The sequence below is a fragment of the Acomys minous genome (assembly GCF_964271855.1).
Source record: "Acomys minous genome assembly, chromosome: 2".
NCBI lineage: Eukaryota > Metazoa > Chordata > Mammalia > Rodentia > Muridae > Acomys > Acomys minous.
This window is the reverse complement of record NC_140484.1, coordinates 128,824,925-128,850,449: the sequence shown is the minus strand read 5'-3', so window position 1 is coordinate 128,850,449 and position 25,525 is coordinate 128,824,925. Positions and strand designations below refer to the sequence as shown.

The 25,525-nt window shown below is 44.3% G+C and overlaps 1 protein-coding gene across 11 annotated transcripts in view; it reads right to left on the bottom strand.

The window, feature by feature from the left end:
• The window catches only part of TENM4 (teneurin transmembrane protein 4), a 720,654-nt gene that overhangs the window by 513,472 nt on the left and 181,657 nt on the right, over window positions 1-25,525 (bottom strand). The window lies entirely within an intron of this gene.

The window sequence follows — 25,525 nt, the reverse complement described above, 5'->3', positions numbered from 1 at the left end:
ATATTTGTTTGGTTTATCACAAGCAAGCCTTAGGCATCACCTCATGCGGACGAGCAGCAGTTTTCAAATATAGAGCAAATTCACACATGGTCCCAGGACCTAGAAAAACCAGTGGGAGCAAGTTTCTCTTGCTCTTTTGCTTTCTGTCTCCGCCCCCTCCCCCCTCCCCCCCACCCGCCTTTCTGTACTTGTTTCACATAGCTTAGGTTTTAACTTGGAGAACTTGCATCCTGCCTTTTGTACTTAACGGTCTTTGGGAAACATTCTCCCCATCATTAAAAGCTCAGCAAACATCATTTTTAACAGCTACAGAATACTCCGTCCTATGACTAAAGCCACAATTCACTAACCAGTCTCCCCAAGTGAAGCATTTAGTGGTTTCCGGTTCTCACTCATAAACAAAGCCACGTCGATTGCCAGTGTGGAGACAGTTTTGCCTGCGCTTCAGACTGTTTTCTTAGGACAGATTCCCAGAAATAGAGTGATTAGGTCAGGTGAGGCTTTTTAGACACTCTTGAATTTCACTGTCACACAGAAGCCCCATGATCCTCTTCCCGCTGTAGAGTCTGACGGCCCCTTGATGCACTTACAGGCTGCCCCAAAGGTGCATTTTAAAACTATCCTCATGGGCGGAAGGGAAAGCACTATTTGTCTGGGGCCCTGGCCTAGAAGTGGAAGGATGTGGTTCCTGTCTCCATGGAGACACGTGGGATGCGTCTTCCTATCTCCTAGACTCCTCTCCCCTCCTCCAGAGTTCCCCTTTTTGATTCTGGTGTCATGGCCCTATGTCTAAGGCACAGAGAAGGCTCTGCATGGCCTTGCCCCATTGCACATCACAACTCTATAGGATGCAACAAACGGGTAGGAAGCACGGATGCTTCCAAGGACTTTTAGCATTTTTTCAGCCTTGTATTAGATAGCCAGAATTGGGTTTTTTCTTTCTTTCTTTCTTTCTTTCTTTTTTTTTTTTCTTTTCTTTTCTCCTTTCTTCAGGGACCTACTCATGTGGCATGTGAGAAGGCTTTGTGCCATGTTAAAGAGCTGTCTTCAAATGTACTCTACATGGTGGATTCTGGGGTCGGGTTCAGCTGGCCTTGGAGAAACTCTTGATTTGTGGTCTAAGGTCACCAGAGGTGCCCTGACCAGAGGGTAATGAGGAACTAACACATACAACGGAATACTTCAAAGGGAGTCCGGATGAGGATTTCTGTAGTAGAATGAGAACTCCAACAGGGGCTTTTCATTACAAGAAAACCTCAACACATGGCAGGTGGCTGCAGGAACAGGGCCCTGGCGCCAGGGAGGGCCGGTACCTTCCCATGCAGCAAAGGTTATTGGGGGGGGGGGTGACCTCATAATTCTCACTGCAGCTAAGAGGTCAAAGACAGATGTAGGGATCCCATCAAAATGCTGGGGCCCAAAGAAGTCATATGCCTAGCTGAAATTCCTGAGCCTTTGCAGCCAGCGTGCAGTTGCAGTGACAGGAAGGTTCCTCTAGCTACATGTGTGTGAGAGGCAACTGGCAGCTTTGTTAAATTCAGCGTCTGATTTGGTGCCTACCTTTTGTAGTTGTTCCCAGGCAATGCTGAAGCTGCTGGGTCAAAGACCGTAGTTTGAGTAGCAAGTGTTTCCTAAGCTTTGGCAAACATTACAATTTACCCAGAGAGCCCCTGCAAGCACAAATGCTAGGTCTAGCCCCTGGGGCTTGTGACTTAGCAGGTCTAGGATGAAGCCTCAGAATTTGTGCTATGTGAACCTTCCAGACATTGCTAATGCTGTGTAGGGGACAACCCCTTGTCCCTTGCCACAGCCCTATACGTGTGTGTGTGTGTGTGTGTGTGTGTGTGTGTGTGTGTGTGTGTCCATTCATGTGGAGGCTAAAAGTCAACCTCATACTTTCTTTGAGATTTTGCCTTTGAGACAGGGCCTCACATTGGTCCAGAGCTCATGGACTGACTAGGCTGTCTTGCCAGTTATCTCTAATGGTCCCCTTGGCTCTGTCTCTCCAGCCCTCAGATTACAAGTACGTGCCATGAAACCCCACATTTTTTTACATCGTTATCTGAGGGCTCAAACTCCAGTCCTCCTGCTTGCTGGACAAGCACATTGTCAAATGAACAATCTCTGCAGCAGCCTCCATATCCTAAGCTCTTGGGATGGCCGAGGAGCCAGGCCCTGTAAGAGAGTGCTGCTGCCTTCAGCCCTCTGGGCTCTGCAGAGGATGAGAGGCCATCATTCTTGGTAAGTGTGGAGGTGGGATGTCCTTGTCCTGAGTAGGAGGGACAGGACTTCGTGTGCGGTATAGCAAATCTCCATCGCCCTTTTAATCTCCCTGCTGAAGCAGGTGTTGGTACAAGAAGGTCGGAAGTTTCTGGAATCACCGAAGACTCACCCGTGAAAAGCCGCTTTGCAGCATATCAGCGCTATTATGTTGTTGAACACAGCTCTCCTGCTTGTTAGGTCTTGGAGTTTAATAAAAAACATATTATCACTCAGTCCAAACTTTACAAAAGTCCTTGGGGGATCTGAAATGAATCCTGTTAAGCTCCTGTTATAAAACAAACAGTTGTCTCTTTCACAAGCTTGTGTCCACGGTGGGCTAGGTAGAGGTGGGGAGAGGGGAACAGGGAAGGAAGCTCACTGTTCCAGGTGAAGCCTGCAGTCAGGGCCTTTAAAATTTTTTAATTTAAATTTATTTTTAAAATTTATTCACTTTACATCCAAATCGTAGCTCCCTCCCTTGTCTTCTCCCAGTCCCACTCTCTCCTCTCTCTTCCTCCCTAAACTCTTCCCCTAGTATTCAGAGGGGGAGTCTTCAGAAGGGGGAGCCCTTCTTCCCTACCAACTAACCCCAACCTATCAAGTCTCATCAGGACTGCCTGCATCCTCTTCCTCTGTGGTCTGGTAAGGCACCCCACCAGAGGGAAGTGATGTGATCAAAAAGCAGACAACAGAGTCCATGGCAGAGACAACCCCTGATCGCCTTCCTAGGGGACCCATATGGAAGCTGAGCTGCCTATCAGCTACATCTGGGAAGAGGTCCTAGGTCCTCTCCATGCCTGGTCCTTGTTTGGTGCATCCATCTCTGCTGGCCCACCTGGCCCATACTTGTTGGCTCTGTTGGTCTTCTTGTGGAGCTCCTGTGCCCTCTATCCCTCAACTCTTCCATAAGACTCCCTGCCCTTCACCCTTGGCTGTTAGAGTCAGCTTCTGCTTCGATCCTCTGCTTGGGTGGAGTCTTTCAGAGGTCATCTATGGTGGGCTCCCATCCTGTTCCCGCTCTTCAACTGCATCCACTGCTTATTCCATTTGCCCTTCAAGTGAGAATTAAGCATCCATCCTAGGGTCCTTGTTAGTTAGCTTCTTTCTGTCTGTGGATTGTAATATGGTTATCCTGTATTATATGACTAATGTCTGCTTATAAGTGAGTATATACCATGTGTGTCCTTTTGGATATGGATTACTTCACTCAGCATGATCTTTTCCAGTCCTATCCACTTGCCTAAAAATTTCATGATGTCCTTGTTTTTGACAGCTGAATAGTATTCCATTGTGAAGATGTACCACAGTTTCTTTATCCATTCTTCAATTGAGGGACATCTGGGTTACAAAGTGACTACATGTAGCTAACTGGGAAAAGATCTTCACCAACCCTACGTATGACAAAGGGTGAATATTATATATATATATATATATATATATATATATATATGTAAATTAAATACCAACAAACCGAATAACCCAATTAAAAATGGGGTACTGAGCTAAACAGAGAATTCTGAACATATTGAATGGCTGAGAAACACTTAAAGAAATCCTCAGTATCTTTAGCCATCAGGGAAATGCAAATCAAATGATTCTGAGATTTCATCTTATACCCGTCAGAATGGCTAAGATCAAAAACTCAAGTGACGGCACATGCTGGGGGAGGATGTGGAGAAAGGGGAACACTCCTTCGTGGCTGGTAGGAGTGGAAACTTGTACAACCACTTTGGAAACCAATCTGGTGCTTTCTCAGAAAATTGGAAACAATGCCACTTCTGGGCATATAACCCCAAAGATGCTCCAGTATACAACAATGACATTTGCTCAACCATGTTCATAGAGGCATTATTCATTATAGCCAGAAACTAGAAACAACTCAGCAGCTTTCTTAAACATCAGAAACCTGCATTGAGGAGGAATGCAGAACCCAGATCCTTGGCTGCACATGGAAGAGAATACTTTACAGGGAGGTACTCTCTTCCAACAGAAGGGAGTTAGGGGATGCAGGGCCTTGGGAGACACCTCTTCCAGAATCCCTCCTGGATTTCACCAGGTAGAAGCACTTGGAACTGCATCTTAAACACAGAAAGGCCCTCCCTCTATGCACATGGCTACTGCTATCCTGTTGGACTTAGTCTCAAAGCTGGCTAGACCAAGGCAGACCTATTCCTGCAGAACAAGGAGCCCTGTGCCACCTCAGGGTAGATAGATTCACGTAACTGGGTCTCTCAGCTCCCTTTTCTATTCCACCCCCTTGCTGAGGAGGGCACCTCATATGCTATAAGGGTACTGAATGGAGTCATCAAGCCTCTGAAGACAGACCAGTGGACACACATGCCCTTCAGGCAGAGTCCTGTTTGGTTTAGGTCCCTGGAACCAGCTCCACTATTGCCTCCCCAGGGGACCTCGAGGGCAGGCGTTTTATTTCTCTGCACCTCAGTTTCCTCTCCCACATATCAAGGAATGAGGATGGAATTGACACGAGGGTGGCAGTGTTAGAAAGGATAAGCCAGAGGGCACACAGGAAGCACATGGAAAATCTCCTTAAAAAGTGAAAGGAATAAAGAAAAAGAAGTGGGTCAAAATAGTAAACTGGGTGAGCCTTCTCTCTCTCTCTCTCTCTCTCTCTCTCTCTCTCTCTCTCATTCCTCTGTGGTGTGGTATGTGTGTGTGTGTGTGTGTGTGTATGAGAGAGAGAGAGAGAGAGAGAGAGAGAGAGAGAGAGAGAGAGAGAGAGAGAGAGAGAATGGGAACACAGGATAAGGGATTAAGATAATATTGGTACTGTTTTTTTTTAATATTTTATTCATTGTTAAATGTGTTCAGGAGCTATGTGAGTGCAGGCATGTGTCTACCATGGCATGGGGGACAGAGGACAACATATAGAGGTCAATTCTCTCCATTTTCCATGCATCCGACTCATGCCATCAGGCTTGTGTGACAAATGCTTTTACCTTTGGAGCACCTGCCTGCGGAAGGTTGAGTCTTTTTATAACCTCATTCCATATTTCGTAGAAAAAGCAAAGAGGGGGCAGATGAATGGGCCAGATTTGCAGGGTGCTTATGAAAGGTTGCTTCTTGTTAATTACATTATACCATTGTAATGACTTTATACAATGGTATTTGGGTATTTGTTGTTTGTTTGTTTGTTTGTTTGTTTAGAAAGATTTCACATCGTAATCCAAGCTATCCCAAACTTGTGGCATTCCTCAATACTACAAGAATAAAAGGCATGAGGCAACTTTACTGCTCTGATTTTGAAGAGGAGACAGCCAGGGGCCTCTATTCAGGAGCCTAGCTGAACTGTCTATTTACAGTATAAACAAAAGAACAGGACAGCAAACTGGGCACTTTTTGGGGAAAAAATGTGGTGTTATTTGGTGATGTTGCAGACACCAGGCCTAGGCACCAGCAAGGCCAAGCTAGATTAAAAAACCCAGTAGATTTGCACAATCAATGTCCTTAGCGTCATCATGTGTAACAGTCAACACTGAAACAACACAAACCCTTAACAGCAGTAGAAAGTGTGACAAAGTTGCACTGCATATGGAAATCAGCCTAAGAGGAAGAAAGGTTGGTGAAGGTCTTGGGTAGCAGTCCAGAGGCGTGGTCTACCCTTTCCAGCCACAGAAATTGGCATCACTACAGCTGCTATGTCCTGAGGACCCAGCAGGTCCAGATCGTCTTTGGGTATTTACTTTCTTCATCAGTAATTCTTACCACTACACTGCGATGTAGCCAGTGATAGTTTACTCTCCAGTTGTGGAAATATGTGAATACTTCCAGTGTTCTTGGCTAAGATGTGACAGAGGGGCAGTATGCAGCGTGAGTCTGTTCCCAGGTGACACCTGCAGTGATGCTTAACTGTTCACCCTGCCGCCTCCCAGCATAGGAACCATCTCCTGGCTGTAGGAAAAGAGAGAAGCCCAAAATGACTTGGCTTCTTTGCAGCTTCGTGGTGGCTTGCCCTAAAATGTGAAACCTGTCATTCAGAGTGCAGAACTTCATAAGTCTCTCGCTTGAGGCCCAGGAGCCTCTAAATTGGTGGTCTTCCCACCCCTTTTAGGATTAGCTGGGGGACCTGTGTGCCACCCCAAGAAAGTGCCAGGTACACAGTAGGCATTTTAATAAAGGGATATTAGTTAGCTGAATGCTGTCCAGTGTTCCCTGGGATGGGCTAGGGTAGAGGCCTACTAACCTCTCCTTGCTGAGAGTCTATATAGCTACAAGGCCATGTTTTCTTGTCGTGTTAAGAGAATCCCCACCAGGGGCGGAGGACAAAGCATTGCCTTCAGGAGAGCCCCCCTCATTGGCACAGAGCCTGTTTGGGGTCTTGCAATTGTACTGAGATTATTTTGCATTATCTTATCAAGAATTCAAAAAAACAAAAAAAAAAAACCAAAAAAACCAACCTCTTGCCCAATAGTCAATGAAATGATTTTCAGGCAGACTTTTTTTCCTCCAGACACAATTTTTCTTTAAAAAAAGAAAAACCCACATACCTTTCTCCTGTATCTTCACTAGAGACCTCTGAGTTATGAAGTGCACTTAACACCATTAATTGCCATGGAAACTACAGCATCTTCAGTGGAATATGGTCAAGTTTTTCTTTACAGAGCCCCCCCCCCCCACACCTCTCTCCTGGAATAATGAACAGTTTCCAGGATGACAAAGCTCTGCTTCCCCATCCCTCTCCAGATGTGTTATATCCTCCATCCTCTCTGGAACAGCAGGATGTTACCTAACAGGTTTCCAGGAAGGCAGGAACAAGAACAGGCAAAGAGGAAGAATTTCGGCCTATTGATCCTACTCATAGAACCTGGGCATTTTACCCATGACCTTCACTAATGATTTGGTCTTCTCCAATTTTTATTCATTCTTGTTAACACACTGTAACATAATATTGTGACAGTTAATAATGACAAGTGTCATCTGAGTGCTTATAACAAAACACGAGCTTTTGTTTAGTATTTACTCTGCACAAAGCCTATTCTGAGTGGACCACTTTACAGGCAAGGAAAGGAAGGCAGGGAAGAGATTGGATCCATGTGCCCACAGGCACAGAGTAGAAAGTATAATTTGAGTATAGGTTCTTCTAATCCCAAAGCTAGCCTGGAAATTTTCTACTGCTATTTTTGTCTACCTTCAAAAGGCCTAGCCAGTCAGCAAATCCTTAATGAACTGATTGATTCATTAAATATTTTTAAGCCTCTACTATATGTCAGGCACAATGCCCTAATGCATCCACCTGCCAGCAGACTCAGTCAGGTGAATCCCTCCCACTCCCACCACCGCCCCACCCCCAACCCCCACCACCAAAAAGGAATTATATCAAAAAGCCTCCAAGTCACCTAAACATATGCATGAATTCACACACCTTACTTACTTGAGAAATTGACAACTTTTTCTATTTCTCTCTATACAAGGTCAATAAGCCCACAATAGAAGGTGGAGGCATAGAATGCAGACCCTTCACTTCCTCCTAGCCCTGAGTTCTGTGACTTACCCATGAGCCCCCAGCTAGCTTCTCAATAGTAAAACAGAGCACTATCAGGAGAGGCGTGGGAGGCAACTGCTCTGGTAACCCCCACCAGGTAAGTAAGAGTGGAGGAACCAGCTACTTCCCACAGCAGTCCTGGCTTTGCTCATCCATCACACAAACACGCACTCTGCATCAGTGACTCTCAGCTCCCTGTCTGTGCCCTGCACCAACTCACATACAAAGTCAGCTGTGAGACTAAATGAAATAATCCAAGCATAGAATTTAGCAGGGCACCAGGCACAGGGCAGGCACCATGGCATCCATTATACCCGCCTGAGGAGGTACATGGCAGAGCTAGATTTGGAACTGATGGGGGGGCGTTTCATTCCTGTTTCTGGTGTGGTTAGGTGGGAGACATTTGTCATGAATGGAGCTTTGAACCACACACTCTCAACCCACTAGAGCCTAGCCCAGTGTCCTGTTTCTTTCAACATCTTTCAAAGGTTCTTCTGTAACTCTTGCTCTTCTAATTAAGGATGTCTGCTTTCCTAGGAAATGTCCCTTCTATCAAGCCAACATTAGATACAATTAAATTTCTTAATGACATTCGTGATGATTATGCCGTACTTCTAATTGAAAATGAATAATTGAAATTCTAATTATTACAAGAGTCAATAGAAGGTAACTCAAGACAGTAACTTGCTGGGCACAGCTTAAATTCTCAATTGCTTTTTAAATCCAGTAGGCACCTAAAACTAGTCAATTACTTAATGAAAACACTTGGTGGGGGACATACCATGGGAAGAAGCTCAAAATACACTGAACCTCCAGTGGTTTTGTTGGAGAGCTGTACGTGTTGGACTTGTGGCTCTGACCAATATGGAAGACTGAATTCATGGATTTTCTTTCCTATTAAGCCTTACAAAACTTGGGACAAAATGAAATAGAAAGGAAAAAAAACCAAATAAGGAACATTTGCCTAGAGTGTCAAGTGAAAAGGCAGGAGCCACAGAGGTTTGGAATTGTAGAAGACACAGAAACCTTACTAGCTGTTGGCTGGGAGCTTATCTTTCACAAAGTGAAACATGACACATACCCAGGCCACAGGAGGCAAAGAGTTAGAACAGAGTCCCTGCTTCTGCCTACAGCCTGGGCCTGGATGGGTTTCTTCCAGTGGTGAGACCTCTGTCCAGTCAGCTACATAGGAGACCAAGAAGCCGTGTCTGCTTGGGGATTTGGGGAAGGGAAAAAAAAATATCTTGCAATTGGAAAAATGAAGCCTGTTACATACAAACATGACACTTAGGTTCTCATCGCTGATGGGTTGCTGGGATCCTACACCAAAGAGTTAATGTGAAGCCTGGCAGAAGCCAGGGCGCCCTTGGTGGTGGTTGGCAGGTAACAAGCATGGGGCGGTTCATGGACTCTGCCTTTCAGCAATGCTGAAGACAGTAAAATGCACTGGGACGAAGATGACAACAACAATAACAACAACAATAAAAACGAAAAGAACAAGAAACACATCATCTGGAAATGAGCTTACAAAAAATTTACAGCTCGCCCGAGCATATTTTATTAGCAGGCACAACAGTGAGAGCTCATAGCCTTGAAATCCTAAATAATCTGATAGATATAATCAATGGAGTAAGGGGAGAAGGGAAGGGATAAAATTTATATTAGAGGAACAGCATTTTGCTCTTTTAACTATGAAGACATAAAGGCAGGTTGGAATCATACACAAGTGAAAGTCAAGAACTTTTTTTTTTTTTTAAGGAAATCACCATTTATATTAAACTTCAGAGGCTGAATGAGATTGCAGATTAAATACAATTTAAGGAGATCTGGTAAACTCAAAAAATATGTTTGTGGGGCTGGTGAGATGGCTTAGCAGGTAAAGGTGCATATGCAGAGGTCGGGGGGGGGGGGAGAGGGGGGCAGAGAGAGAGACAGAGAGAGACAGACAGACAGACAGACAGACACACACACACACACACACACACACACACACAGAGAGAGAGAGAGAGAGAGAGAGAGAGAGAGAGAGAGAGAGGTATTTTAAAATGGTTTTTGGGAAATTTCCCATAATGTAGCACAAGGCAACAGACACAGCCAGGAAATGCAACAGCTCTGTGAAAAAACAAAGTGCTGGGGCAGGGTAAAGCCAGCCAGCAGACAGACTGACGGACTGCATGTGCATCTTCGCTGAAAACCGGCAAAACCTGAGTATTGCTCCATATCCTACTCTTAAAGGGTAGCTGGATATGAAGAGCGCAGAAGTAAAGAGAAGCCGTGGGTTAAAACAAATGTAAGATACGACAGCCGGCTTTGAAGAATCATGCTAACAAGCATTGCTCTCTGGTGTGGGCCAGGAGGCTAGAGCAACTGTGGGGGCCACACCTGTAGCAGCACAGGTTGGCAGTATTGCTTTTTCTCTGCACTTATTCTCTGGCCTGGTGCCCTTGACTCCCAGCACTTCTCACTTAATACTGGAATGTATCTCTCGGACCCAAGATGGGCTTGGTCACATGACTTCCTTTGTCCAATATGGCACTAACAGATGTATTGTAACAGTCACAGATGTACTGCTATTGTTTGCCCTCTTTTCTTTTGTGGCGAAACCCACATGCCTCATCTGTCCCACTGGTCCAAGAGTGGTAAGAGATTCCTGGGCAGACATGACTCTACCTTGCAGATTAGAGGTGACCCTGGTCAAGCCTGGCTTAGATCAGCAGGTCTCAGCCAACTCTCAGACATATGTACAGGAGTGAATGATTATTTTAAGTACCTGTACTTTGAAGTGGCTCATTAATGCAGCTAAACTCTGACAGTTGCTTATTAGCTCAACAAATTTCACAAGTCCGAGATGGACTTTGCTGACACCATTTTATTTATTTCCTTTTAGATTTTAAGCAAACCTCATAGGCCCCAAGCAAAAATGCAATTTGTTCAATGTCAGTCAAGTGAGTTGAATAATTAAGACTTATACTGTTTCTAAAACCTGGATTTGTTCTGTGTGGTGTGTGTGTGTGGTGTGTGTGTGTGTGTGTGTGTGTGTGTGTGTGTTCTCAGTTCTCTCCTTCTATCATGTGGGTTCCAGGAATTGAACTCAGGCCATTACACTTGGCAGCAAGCACCCTTACCTACTTGGCCGTCTAGATGCCCCCTAAAGCCTGTATTTTTAATGTACTAGCAAACTGCAGCTCAGCACATTTGTTGTAGACTAGATGGATGAGTGGATAACAATTCATCTTCAGGAACAAAAACATCACCCGTAGGCACACAAGCTCACACACAGGGCCTCCGCACATGAAGTCTGGCCCAACATATCAGCATCTCTTGAGAGGCCCATTTCCCTCTATGAGATGTCTGCAGCCCAAAGAGCCTGCTCAGAAAATGAATCCCCTTCATGCCAGGGGAAAGAAAAACACACGGCACTGGAGTGGAAAATAATCACAGCCTGTCAGACTTCTTGGCAGGCTGGTGATCTTCATGGTCCAGCAGATGGTGTCAAGGATGTGACCCCTAGAGGTTCTCAATGGGCAGTTGACAGAGCCCTCATCTAAATGGAAGACACGGAGTCCCACGGCTGATCCGTGCCTTAGTGCCTGCTACTTAGCAGCTGCCAGCGAATGCTCTGATGGGGAGAGCGTCTCACTGGAACCAATGGCATCCTAAATAATTCATTGCCTGGTTCTACCCAGTGTGGGCGTGACAAGCCATTCCGAGAGGTTGCAGAGGGTTGCCTGTGACAGCAGCAGGAGATAGAGACATCTAGAGCCTCCTCTCGCCCTTTCGGTTTGGCATTTCCAACTAAGCCAAAATGAATTTGATGATGACATTAAAATACTTGTGATTTGGATCCTGCATTTGTTGTCACAAAGTAATTTAAAACTTATTCCCAGTAGAAACAAAACAAAGGATATAAATGTATTCAGGGAAGAACAAAGGCAGGCGTCTTACTAAACATATGAAAAGATATTTGGCTGCATTGATAATTAAAGAAATAGGGATCAAAACAACAAAGAAATGATTTTTTTAAAAAAAATCCTTATCAGGTTGGCAAACATTCAAAGGCATGATAATTTCCACGGTTTTCCTATTTCAAAAAGGCTTTTTCATACACTGCTGATGAGATGTCCATCAGAGAAACTTTTTTGCAGGCCAAAGTGGCTATTCACACTAAAATGCAAAGTGTTTTGGTCTATAATTCAGTTAGTGGATGCATGACTTGAGTTGAATTCATCAGATGAGTTGATAGTTATAGTCAGTCCCCACAAAACACATCAAGATAGACACAGGAGGTCATTGAAGAGTTGTCTGTAACAGCTGTTATTGGAACTATACACATGTGTGAGGGCAGAGAAAATCTTTAACTGCATTCATACAATGCAGAAGCATGTAATGGCTCACAGGAGTGCCTGAACTCTCGTGAGCAAGCTCCCGCCTACCTCATTAAGGAAAACCAGGGGATACAATTACCTCTGCAGCCAAAGTCACTATGTGCTTCAGTATATCTTCGGAGCACTGCGCTTTCCCACCAGACAGACACACCTCTCCCCCTCACTTCACAGGAATTACGTGGGAAATGAGATTATGTGTATACTTTCCATACCCCTGCACAGTAAAAAAAAAAGGTTACCAAATGTTGTAACATACCATAATATGAAGAGCTTAATAGTTTGTGTCCTAGGGTCAAGTAGAGGATGTGAAAGAGCAGAAAATGAGAGGAACAAGAAAACACACACACACACACACACACACACACACACACACACACACACACACACATTCATGCATGCATAGTAGGAGGCAGGGGTGGGGGCTGCTGTTGGGGGTAGCTCCCCAGTAGAGGGCTTCTCTTCTTAGAGGGGAGGGATAACCCCTAATAAGAAGCAACAGGGATAACGCAGGAGTTAGGAGAAGGGTAGAGAGACAAGAAGCAAAGTCCTTCCAGATGACAGAGACTTTTCTGGAATTCCAGGACAGTGGTGGAAAGGGGCTAGCAAATGAGACCCATTGGTTTTAAGAAACATCATCCAAAAAAACCCAGAACACCTAAAACAACCTATAGAATAAAAGAACTCTGGAGGTAGCCTCCTCTGACTTTAAGCTGTACTACAGAGAAATAGTAGTAAAAACTGCATGGTACTGGCATAGAAACAGACTGGCTGATTAGTGAAATCAAATCAAACACCCAGAAATAAACCCACACATCTTTAGACACTTGATTCTTTTACGAAGAAGCCAAAACCATACAATGGAAAGAAGAAAGCATCTTCAACCAATGGTGCTGGTCTAACTGGATGTCTACATGTAGAAAAATGCAAATGGATCCATATTAATTGCCCTGCACAAAACTCAGGTCCAAGTGGGTCAAGGACCTCAACATAACACCAGAAACACTAATTCTATTAGAAGGAAAAGTGGGAACCAGCCTTCAACTCATTGGCAGGAAAAAACTTCCTGAACAGAACACCAACAGCTCAGGCTCTATGATCAACAATTCATAAATGAGACCTCATGAAACTGAAAAGCTTCTCTAAGGCAAAAGACACTGTCAGCAAAACAAAGCTGAAAAATGGGATACAGTGCTAAACAGAGAATTCTCAACAGAGAAATTGTCAATGTTCAAGAAGCACTTAAAGAAATGTTTAACTTTCTTAGTCATCAGGGAAATGCAAATCAAGACCACTCTGAGATTTCATCTTACACTCACCAGAACGGCCAAGATAAAAAACTCAAGTGACCTTAAGTTGAGAAGTAGATTCAGTAATTTACATTTCGTCTTTTCATCCCTCTATATTTCTATATTCCCTCTTCTTTCTTTTCAACCCCTGTCTCCAAACCCAAGGAGGAATAATAAAGGAAAAGAGAGACATCCCTGAGTGCAACCTTATTTTCCCTCTGAATAAAGGCCAAAAGCAACTTATAACCAGCCCCCAATGAAAATAAAAATAGATTATTGAATCTACTCCTCAACTTAAGGCCTTAATTGTTACTCATAATGTTATTTCTAATTCATTGGTATAGAATTTTGTATCAATATGATGCAAACTAAGTTTAATTTGGATACATTGGTATAGAATTCAAATTTAAGATTATTCTTTACACACTTTAATATGAGGTATTGTAACCATACAACACAAGGTGGATACAAGATTTACCTCCAATACTTTGAAAGTGCTATTGCAGGCTTTTTAGGATAAATAAGTTATACAAGTTAATTGTTAGTTGATCAAGTCATGGTCATGTCAATTACTAGTCTATTTACATTACAAGAATATACATACTAGGTTTAACAGATAGTTATAATTCTATAGATAGATAAGGTAAAATAGTTAAGGTCTTCAAAAACCCCAGAGACCTACAGAATATGATATTCAAAGATTTTTTTTTTTTTACTATTTTAACTCATTGACAATAAGACAGGTTAACTCCTGGCAACAACTAGCCTACCTGAAAGAAGAAGATGAGCATCAAATAAACCTCCTAATGAAGATGGCTTCAAATGTGGCAAACCAGCCACTGGGCAAAATGTCCTCGTTTAGGCCTCTGACAGACTTCTGCCTGAAAATGGGCAAGCTTGGATGCAGGCAAAGTTGACGGCCAAACTCTGCCAAGACAAGGCAAGCAAGTCTTCAGTAGTTTCTGCCTCACAAATATGTCTGTCAAATATATTGGGCCAGAAGGCTGAAGATGATGCTCCAATGTTATAGAGAGTTTTGGGTGACTGTTCAGGCAGCAAACTGTCTCTGTCATTTTTTTTTTCACTTTGGAAGCTGTTAACCTGGGCCACCTCTTTACTCAGTTAATTAATTTTATTCCTTCTCAAGCCTCTGATGGAGTTGAAGACTAGATAGTTTAGTTCTACAATTAGGCTTAGTTGTTTAAGGGTTAAGATGTTTTTAGGTCTAGGTAGATGTTTTAAGTTGATAGAGATGAGATATGATAGATATTGATTTACATTCAGAATTTTAAACTCACCAAGATAAGAAAGATTTTTTCCTTCAACGTTGCCAAATACAACCATTAATGTAACATATATATAATTCCTGATTGTTTCATGGTTCTTCTTGTTGTATGTAGTTTATTTTATATATGTATAATAATATAAATGTATATGTAAAAAATAAAGGAAAAAAAACTCAAGTGGCCAGGCAATGGTAGCATATGCCTTTAATCTCAGCACTTGTGAGGGAAAGGCAGGTAGATCTCTGTGAGTTTGAGTCCAGCCTGGTCTACAGAGGGAGTTCCAGGAGAGCCAGGGGTGTTACACAGAGAAACCCTATTTCAAAACACAAAACAAGACAAAAACTCAAGTGACAGCACATGCTGGTGAAAATATGAAGAAAGGGGAACACTCCTCGATTGCTGGGAGAAGTGCAAACTTCTACAATCACGTTGGAAAACAATCTGGCACTTTCTCAGAAAACTGGCAATAGCTTTACCTCAATACCCAGCTATACCACTTTGGTATACCACTTTGGAGCATATGCCCAAAATATGCTCCACCTACAACAAGAACATTTGCTCACTATGTTCATAGCAGCTTTAATTGTAATATCTAGAAACTAAAAACAACCCAGATGTCCCATGACCGAGGAATGGATAAAGAAACTGTGGTACATTTACACAATGGAATACTACTCAGCTATTAAAAACAAGGAAGTCATGAAATTTGTAGGCAAATGAATGGAACTAGAAAAGATCATCCTGTGAGAGGTAACCCAGACCCAGAAAGACACACGTGGAATGTACTCACTTATAAGCAGGTAATAGCCGTATAGTATAGGATAACTCTACTGCAATTCACAAACCCAAATAAGCTAAGTAACAAGGAGGACCCAACGGAGGATGCTGAATCTCACTCAGAATGGGAAAGAGAATAGACAGCAGAAGTGGATGAAGAGAGGGAACAGGGTAGGAGAGGGAGTGTGGAGGGAAATGAGGGTGGGGATCTGATATGGGGAGAGTGAGAGCTGGAGGACAGAGGGCTTTCAGAGAGAGGAGAAACCATGAGTGGGGCATCTCTGAGACAAGCCTGAGACCTACAACAGGATAGGCTCCTGTGAGGATATGGGCGTATCTCTAGCTGAAACTCCTAGTAGCCGGGTCATGGAGACTGAAAAGGCCACCCTTTAACTAGACAGGACTCCTACTAGAGGAGAGGAACACTAATCCATCCACAAAAACTTCAACTCCAAATTTACCCTGCCTACAAGATGAGCAGGGATAAAGATAGAGCAGAGATTGAAGAAGTATCCAACCAATGCTTGGCCACGCCTGAGAGCCACCCCATGGGAGAGAGCCAACCCTGACACTATTAACAACACTCTACTATGCTTGCAGATGGGAGCCTACCACAGCTGTCCGCTGAGATGCTCCTCCCCGTAACGGATCAAAACAGATGTGTGGAGACTCACAGCCAAACGTTGGACAGAAGCAAAGGGAGCCTTGTGGGAGAGTCGGGGTGAAGGATAGAAGGGCCCGGATGGGACAGGAGCTCCAGAAGAAGACTAACATAGCCAACTAACCAGGGCCCAGAGGGACATCCAGAGACTGAAACACCAACCAAGGACCATGCATGGACTGGACCTAGGCCCCCTACACATATGTACCTGATGGGCTGCTCAGACTTCATGTGGGCCCCTAGTAAGGGGAGCAAAGGCTGCTCTGATATGGACTCTGGTGCCTGCTTTTTGCTCACTTCTCCCTGGTGGGGCTGCCTTGACAGGCCACTGAGGAAAAGGATGCGCTCAGTCCTGATGCGACTTGCTGTGCTGGGAAGGGTTGGTGTGTGTGTGTGTGGGGGGGGTCCCCTTTTCAAAGGGGTAAAGGGTGGGGGATAAGGGGAAGAGGGAAAGATGGAAAGAGGGTGAGACTGGGAGGGGAGGAAGGAGAGGCCTATGATTGGGATATAAAATGAATAAATAAATAAATTAATTAATTTAAAAAAAAAAAAAAGAAGCATCATCAGAAGTGACCACAGGTGGCAGGAAAGCTCCAGAAACCACGACAGAGAGATGGGCACATTGCATTCCCCCACAGGAAGGCAGATTCGGGAGGAAAATGCAAGATGCCTGCTAATTCTTCTCCTTGGGCCCTGAAAGTTATTTCCTTGTGGGACACAGGCAGCCCCCGGGGATCCCCTTCCCTATTCAGCACCCAGTGCCTGGTGCTCAGGAAGACCTGTGGGTGGGCCAAGCTCTCTGATGGAAGTAGCCAGTGGGTAGGTCCCACCTAACATATATCCCTACGGGGTATCGAGGGCTCCTGCAGAGACCGGACTCTGCTGGCAGAAGTTATTTATACATGTGAAAAGTTTCAAAGAGCTCCTGGAAATGCTGATCTAGTTCACCCGTTAGGGATATCTAGGCAATAAAAGTTCATTTGACTCCATCCGATCAAATGGAAAAAATAAAGCTAAAAATTAATTAAAAATGACAGCATACAGTTCCTTACAAAAGCACCTTTGAAGTGCATTTGGCACATGTAAGAGCCACAGTTAGGGGAGGCTTGAGCTTCTAATGACCCCCAGCTACTGGCACAGAGAGATAAGGCGGATAAAAGAAATCCACAGATAATCACAATTAAAAATCCTTTATTCTTTCTTCCCATTTCAACTTCATCCTTTACCACACTCTTGTGAAGCCCTGTGAAGAACTGTCCTCAGTTCTCTGATCTTGTCTTTGGTCTCCTTTCCTGTCCGAGTGAAGGGGGGTTGATAAGAAGGAAAGGAGGCTGCCTGGGGGAACCTTCCTTAACCAGCGCGCTGGTTAGGTGTGCTTCCACTGTCCTTCCGCTCCTCTCCCTATCCCTCCTGCCCCAGTGCCTTCCAGCAATACATGTGCCTTTCCCTTTGGCTTCTGTGTAGGCTTAGCCAATGGGAGGCTCCATCTTTGGAGGAGAAAAAGAGACTTTTGACATTAATGTACAACATTGTCGTGTACAGAGTCCATGCTTGAGAACTCCGCCACTGAGTTAAAATTTAAAAGGTCGTATTTCAAGAAAGTCTATGTTTTTGTGTTAGGCCATTTTCATAGCTATCTTTGGCCACATGGAGTGGGTCATGCTGTTGGACATGCCTGCTAATAGGCTATAGGCTCACAAGGGCTCGTTTTTCTCTACCTAAGGTCTTGCTCTGTGGCACTGTCTTGGATAGCTGCATCACCTTGCCTTTTATTAAAAATCTTCAGCCACCCCATTTGAATATGCTATTGGCTTCTAAGTGTACCCTTTTTGTCTTGTTCCATGGCCTCATTTTTCCAGGGGAGTAGAGAACCTCAAAAAGGATACTGACTTGCCTAAGTTGAATACTAGGAGTTGGCAGAGCTGGGGCCCAAGCAAAGGCTGCCTACTGCCAGAATTTCATTACTGACAGCTTCATTATGTTGCTGTGAAACCAAAACAGTCAGCCAGAATTTGCAAGATGCTGCCAACTGTGAAAGAACGGCTGGGAGGTTCCCCAGAGACTTGAAAGTATACAGAAAGTGGGTCATTGAGAGTGGCCATGCCATATTTTCCAGATGTGGTAAAAAGCCTGCCTTTTACCAACTGCCTTATCTTTTAGAATTTAACTGCTCAGATCCTTTCCCAGCCATGCATCCTGGAAAATGAGCCCCCTATGAGCTAATTTCAGGTCTCATGGCTATCATTGGCTCCAGGACACTGTGGGGATAGGGCTTGGTGGTGAGGTAGAAGCTCATGTAAGTAACTGCCCAGTCCCTTCCACTCCATTCCACTCCCCTCCACTCCACTCCATCCATCCATCTATCCATCCATCCATCCATCCATCCATCCATCCATCCAGTGAACAATTACCAAAGGACAAGTCTGTTCAGGCCATTGAGGAGTGGCCAAAATAAACAAAACGAGATGGGAATTTTGTGCTGGTTGCAATGTGAGTACTGTAGAGTCTGTCAAGCAGCAGAGGCTGCTTGAAGAAAGGATGCATTTTAAAGGATTCATGGGAGTTTGCATGGTGGGCCTATAGAAGGTATCCTAGTTAGGCTTACTGTTGCTATGATGAAACCCCATGACCAAAAGCAAATTTGCAGGAAAGAGTGTGTTGGCTTACACTTCCACATTGCTGTTCATTATTGGAGGGAGTCAGGGTGGGAATCTGAAGGCAGGAACTGTTCCAGACACTGGGGAGGGGTGCTGCTTACTGGTTTGTTAATCATGGCTTGCTCAGTCTGTTTTGAAAAAACAGCAACCCAGGACCAGTACCCTAGGGATGGACCACCCAACTGGGCTAGGCTCTCCCCCACCATTCACTAATTAAGAATATGCTCTACGACAGGATCTTATGGGGGTTTTTCCTCAACTGAGGTTCACTCCTTTCAGATAACTCTAACTGATTATCAGATAACTCTAGCTGACATAAGACTAGCCAGCATAGAAGGTGCTAAGCAAGGGGTGAGTACAGAGAATGTCAGAAGTCAAGTGTATTAAGCACAGAATCCATCCACATGGGAGATGGGCTGGAAAGGTATGCAAGGACCAGTCATAACAGCCCTTGGCCAGTGAACTAAGGAAACAGGCCTCTCTGTTATGAAATTGACAGTTGTGGTCCTGACCAGTCAGTCTTATAGCCTCTAGACTGTACATTAGGCCCCAAAGGGATGTTGTGGAATTTCTTAAGGGACATACTCTCTTTTTTTTTTTTTTTTGTTTCAGAATTTATTTAGAAGTGAAATGAATAATTCAGTGAACTTCTATAGGCCCATTACTCAGGATGTTCTCTAGCTGACTCCTCTAGGTTCAGGTCAAGAATGGTCTGTTGCTGAAAAGCTTGCAGGTACAAAGAGTCTCGGTAGTGGTAGAGGACACACCAGTGCAGCCTACTGGAAATCCTGGACAGCACACAGATCTATTTTTTTTAATACTTGCACCTTGTAAGGCAGAGGGATCCATAGCCAATGCAATTAGAACAATAAATGAGAAAGTGTTCACATGTGCCTTTGGTTCATGGCTACCAAACAATTTGTCAGGCAGGCTGAGTCTCCCCCAAGAAGAAGTTTCTAGAAGGAGAAGAAATAGGCAGGCTATGGAAGCAGGCTGTGTAGAATCTCCACCGACCCATTATCAAGGCCATGGCATATGCTGTTCCGATGGGAAATTTTTACACTGAACTTGAGAGCAGAGAGCATCCCAACTCCACAAATGCTATCATTAAGAATCATCACGGATAATGTGGTTTTAATTAGAAGGGTTGAGATACTGGCAAGTGCTCAAAAGGCTTGTCAGTTGAGAATCCACCAGCATCATGGGTACAAACAGCCTCCTCATGTGCAAAAATTCAGGCCTCTTGCCTGCCAACACCTGGAAGGTGAGGGTTCATATGATTACTGAGACAAACTGGGCAATTGGACTTTTAGTTATTCCCCTTACAATGGGGAGGAGAGAAGGCCTTGGCACACGTTTAAGTAACAAATGTTGGAATTAGGTTAGGAGTGACTAATGATCAGACATCGAACAGGATGCATAGCCACTGACCCTTGGCTTCCTCGATGTGTAAAGCATATTTCTGAGTTCTATCTGAAAGACTGTTGGTGCACCTCCATATTGCTACAGGTGACCTAGTATGGATGATGCCCAGAAAACAGAACCTCCTTCCCCTTTCCTGCTTCTCTAAGCTGGGGTGACATGGTACCTCCACTCTAACCCAAGTCTGTGAATTTAAAGGCTGGTCCCTGTCAACCGCTCTGCACACACTCACCCTCCATGAAAGAGGACCAGAACAAAGCTTTATTTCAGAAAAGCTGAGTTTGCAGGAGGCAAAAGCGACTCGCAAGACACTGGTCTCTAAATGTGAGGCATTAACTGCCTGCATCTCTATGTCCCTCCAGCCCCAGGGACTCTAAACTGAGAGTGAATCCACTAAACACAAAGAGATGGACAAAGCACATAGTCCTTGGTGGCTGACCATCAGGGGCTTAAACAGTAGCAATTATTTCAAACAGTGAGGCTCAGGCAAAGTTGTGTCTCCTCTAAGCAAACAATCTCCCATTGACTCCCCAGCTCCACAGAATGATGCGCCTTACTAAATCAATGCATTACTTCTCTAGGCAGGCCAATCACCTCACCTGGAAAGAAGTCTAAGATGAATAGTCTGAAAATGAGCTTTAGTCTTGGCTTCCCTGCTGACAAGTCATGTGGCCTGAGACCCATTTCTTCATTGCTTTGGAGCATCCAAAACCTGTGACAATCACACTTAAGTGGTCCAGTGGACCAGCTACAGTATGGTAGGCCGTATGCTTAGTGTTGGATGAGCTTGCAGTTCTGGAAGGAATTGGAGGTGCGACTTCTGTGGCCCCCGAGACTGCCAAGGCTCATATAACATTACAGGATGGAAAGAAAGGTGTTCAAAAGTGAATGGTTATCTACTCATCCACCCACCTACGTGGTTTATACAGTTTCCCCTCACATTATTAAATAACAAATGTACAAATATTTAGTGAGTGTCTATTATATTCAAGTCAAAGCACTGTATAAATACCAATAAATAGAATATTTGAAATTACTGAATCTTGGGAACTTACAGAACTGAAACCCAGATAGCCATTAATTCATTCACCCAGCCACTTAGCAACCCATCAATCTATCCACCCACCTGTTCTCTACTCATCAATCCACCCATCCACCCATCCATTCACCTGGCCATCTGTCCACCCACCTGGCCATCTATTAGTAAGTCTGCCCATCCATCCACCCATCCACTTGTTCATCTATTTGTATATCCACCCATCTATTAATTTATTCATCTATCCACCCTCTATTCCATTTACTCATAAAATACTTATTCCTCTATCCTTCAACCTACCCATTTATTTATCTTCTCACATGTCTATTTGTGACTCTACCTGTCAATCCCTTCATCTCCCTCCCTCCCTACTTGTCTATCATTTGTAGGCCTGACCACCCATCTCTCTATTTACCTATCCAATGCCCTATTCCCTCTATTTCTACATCCACACAGCTATCTGTCTCCTCATTCATCTATCTATTCATCAATCTGGTCATTATTTGTAAGTCCACTCAACCATTTATTCATAGATTCTGCCCATCTATATTTTTGTCTAGTTGAAAATCTACCCATTCATCCATGTGTGTGTGCTTACATTCATCTACCTTTTTACCAATGAACTGTATCAACAAATATTCATTAAATCACCACTAGGTACTCCACTATGCTAGTTAATGAAAACTATTTCCCCATCACCACTTTTTTCTTTATTTTTCTTTTTTTACTTTTTTGAGGCAATGTTTCTCCGTGTATCCCTGATTATCCTGAAACTTGCTCTGTAGATCAGGCTGGCCTCAAACTCATAGAGATCCCTCTGCCTCTACCCCTGAGTACTGGATTAAAGGCATATGCTACCACTGCCCAGCAGAAAGAATTTTCAAAATAAACAACTAAGATGTTCTATGCAGTTATGCATTAACATATTTGAGGTAACCACAATCCAAGATGGGTCAGTATGGAACTGTTTTCAGAAGAGATCCCTGGGCTATGATCAGTTTATGGCTTATTCTCAGACCTACTAGCTAAACAGCTCTCTATAGTGTAAGTTAAGACTGAAGTTATCAAGACAGAATGGGCAGGCATTACTCATCCTTCAACAGTGGGTGGCTGGAGGGTTGTGGCTTCCGGTGGAACGTCACGACTTTTCTATAGACTGAACATCATACCTGACATATATCTTTACACCTGTTTATCATGTAAAGATAGATACTGTTGTAGTAATACATAAATTTCTTTTTTAAAGCATCAGTGATCTTAATCATTATATAATCTCATAGCTGGGACCAGTATAAAATATGTGAGAGGCAAAAATGGACACTTAAGGTGGCACTCATTCTTGACTGCGCCGCTGCAGTGGTATGATACTGACTGTGAGTGCCTCCTTAAATTTCACTCCGGGTATCTCGCTTATGCCCCAATCTCAACAGCAATAATAGCAGCATTCCTTCAGCAAACATTGTTTTTATTCCCTTAAAGATACTATGGATGCTTTTACATATTATTTCTGTTTTCATAATCATTCTGTTAAATGGCTATGTTTAAATTCCATCTTGAGAAGAAGAAACTAAGACTAAAGAAGCTATGTATCTTCAGTCTGGTGATGAAGAAATCCACGGACTGCAGACCTGTCATGCTTCCCTGGGGCCCAAGGCATAGTGGGTGCCTTTTGGAACCCTCACCGAACTGGCCCATCAGCAAAACATCTCTCCAGACTGGCCTCGTTGCACCCCTCCTGGGACCCCATCTTACACAGACAGATCTGAGGCTCTTCTCAGGATCCAAGCCAGATCATGCTCAGACCTCCCTAGGCCACTCTTGGCCTCTTCCCAAAGCTCTTCATCAGATGGGCTATGGAAATGGTGTTTCCTCAGCCTGTTTCTTCTTCCTCCTTCTTAGAATCAGAGGAAGAAGAAAACTGGAGAAAATGAGGCATCTCAGAGAGAGCAACTAAGTCAATCTGAAGAACTCTGTTCAAAGGTGGAAATGTAACAGGATGGTGGCGAGTTGAAATGATGGGCAGTGAACCTGGTTGCCCTGCACTGATAGGTCGAGTGAGACACTGACTCATTTCTGAGTGACACAAGCTAAGGAGAAGCTGGCCACATTATGTCTTACTGCTGTTCCTTCTGGAGGGCTCACTGTGACTCCCTGAAGTACTAAGGAAATAGGTCCCTGTTTCTTCAGACCAGTGGCCATTGGAGAACAGTTCTTTCTACTGTCTATGGGGTCTGGGAGTCTTGGCTGGGATGAAGGGATGGAGAAGGGTGGGCTGAACAAGAGAAAGCATGTGTACTGTAGCTTCAGATCACAGAGGCCTGTGGTTATTTTGGGGTACTTTTCTTTGCTGGGAGTATATAGCCGGTTGAGGATGGAAATTGTTAAAAACACAGCACAGATCTTGACAAAACAAGGCCAGCTGCCTCCTTCCTCCACAGCCTCTCAAATCTCTTCCTTGACCCCAGAGACAAAAGCTGGGGCTTGGCCTTCGAATCCCTCTGAAAAAAAGACTTACACTTTCAATACACAGCTTCCTACAACCCTGGAATGGATGAAAGGCAAGGCTTGTGCAGGGCCTGCGGGGAATCAGAGAGATCTACAGGGCCCGACATGTGATCAGAGCCCTTCATGGACTGTCTGATTAAAAAAAAAAAAAAACCAATAACAACAAAAAACTCAACTCCCTCCCCCTCAAAAAACTGCGGCATTCTGAGTGGGTTGTTACTACAGACAGAGAAGCACCCGGGAAGAAAACGTGTCCCAACAGCAGTCTGCAGCCCTGCTTGCCAGTGCAGAGCCATGCTGAGCCTGGCAGGTCTGCCTTGACTCTCAAAAGCTTGGGTCTCAGTTTTCTCACCCAAGAACTAACTCATGCCTCTCTGGGCTTCTAGGAGAGCAGAGAAGAAGCTGTTGGAGTATAAAGCTCAATGTCCCTCTGTTCCCGTGTCCCTCTATGTTTCTTTACACGGTGTGTTCCTGATGCCAGCCATGGATCTGACAGCCCAATGTAGACCTTTCTTTGAAAATTACCAGATTCCACAAAAACAAAACAACCAACCAACCAACCTAAAAAAAAAATCCATCTGGCTCAGGCCAGGAAGTCCCCAAGGAAGTGGACGCCAGCTCTGATGATTAAATTACTACGACCCCTGGCTAGAATTGAAAAATAATTTTGTAAGTATAAACTGCTTGTTCCCTCTACTACCCTCTTGGCTTCAAAGATTCCTTTCCACTCTCATTTTTTTCCAGACACCAAGAAGAGATGCTTTGGAAATGAGACCTCAAGATAGAACCCTCAGAAACTATCTAACCAGGAACGTGGGACACAGCAAGGCAAGAATATTTGGAAGAAGCAGCTTAATATATTGCATATAAATGGAGTCCAGGGTTCAAATTCCTCTCTCCTAAGCCTAGGCTGGATGTGTGATCTTGGAGAATTTGCTTGACATCTCTGAGTGTTAAGAATCTCAGTGATGAAATAGAATTGACAAGGGGTGGAAGGAAACCTTGGAGGATCCAATGAGGTGACACATAGAGGTAGAAGGGTGTGTAAAGGGTATGGTAGAAGGGTATGGTAAAAAGGAGCTTTGGTTGAGAAAACACCTCCATCAGATAGTCTGTAGGCCAGCCTGTGGGGGCATTTTCTTGACTTAATAAATGATTTAAGAGGGCCCAGTTCATTGCAGGTGGTGCCACCCCTGTGCAGACATCTTGGGATAAATGTGTGTATTTATGTACCATGAGCGCAAGCCAGTAAACATCATTTCTGCTTGGCTTCTGGAAGTCATGCTGTAGCTAAGGTCAGCTTTGGATTTCTCATCCTCCTGCCTCTGCCTCTGCCTCCAGAGTACTGGGATAACAATTATGAGCCTCAACATCCTGTTTTATGCAGTGCTGGGTGTTATAGTGAGGACTTCATGCTGACAAGGCAAATTTCCGTCTGCCTCAGCTACATTTCCAATTTGCCCTGATCATCTGCCCAGCCCAGTAGCTTGTTGGAAAGAGGACAGAAAGCTAGGATGCATACCTCACTTACACCCTCTACCTACTGTCTGTCAGAGGCCTGGTACCAGGAGTCAGGTGATCCACAAGAGCCTCCTGTGCACTGTGGGCCGGTGCAAGACAGTGAGCGCTGTTCGTGCCACCTCCCTCAGTGAAGGACTGATCTAACCTTGTGATTCCTGACTCATAGTGAAAGCAGGGGCTTTGATGAGCTCAGGAAAGCCAAGTTCACAGCCAAATCACAGGCAACC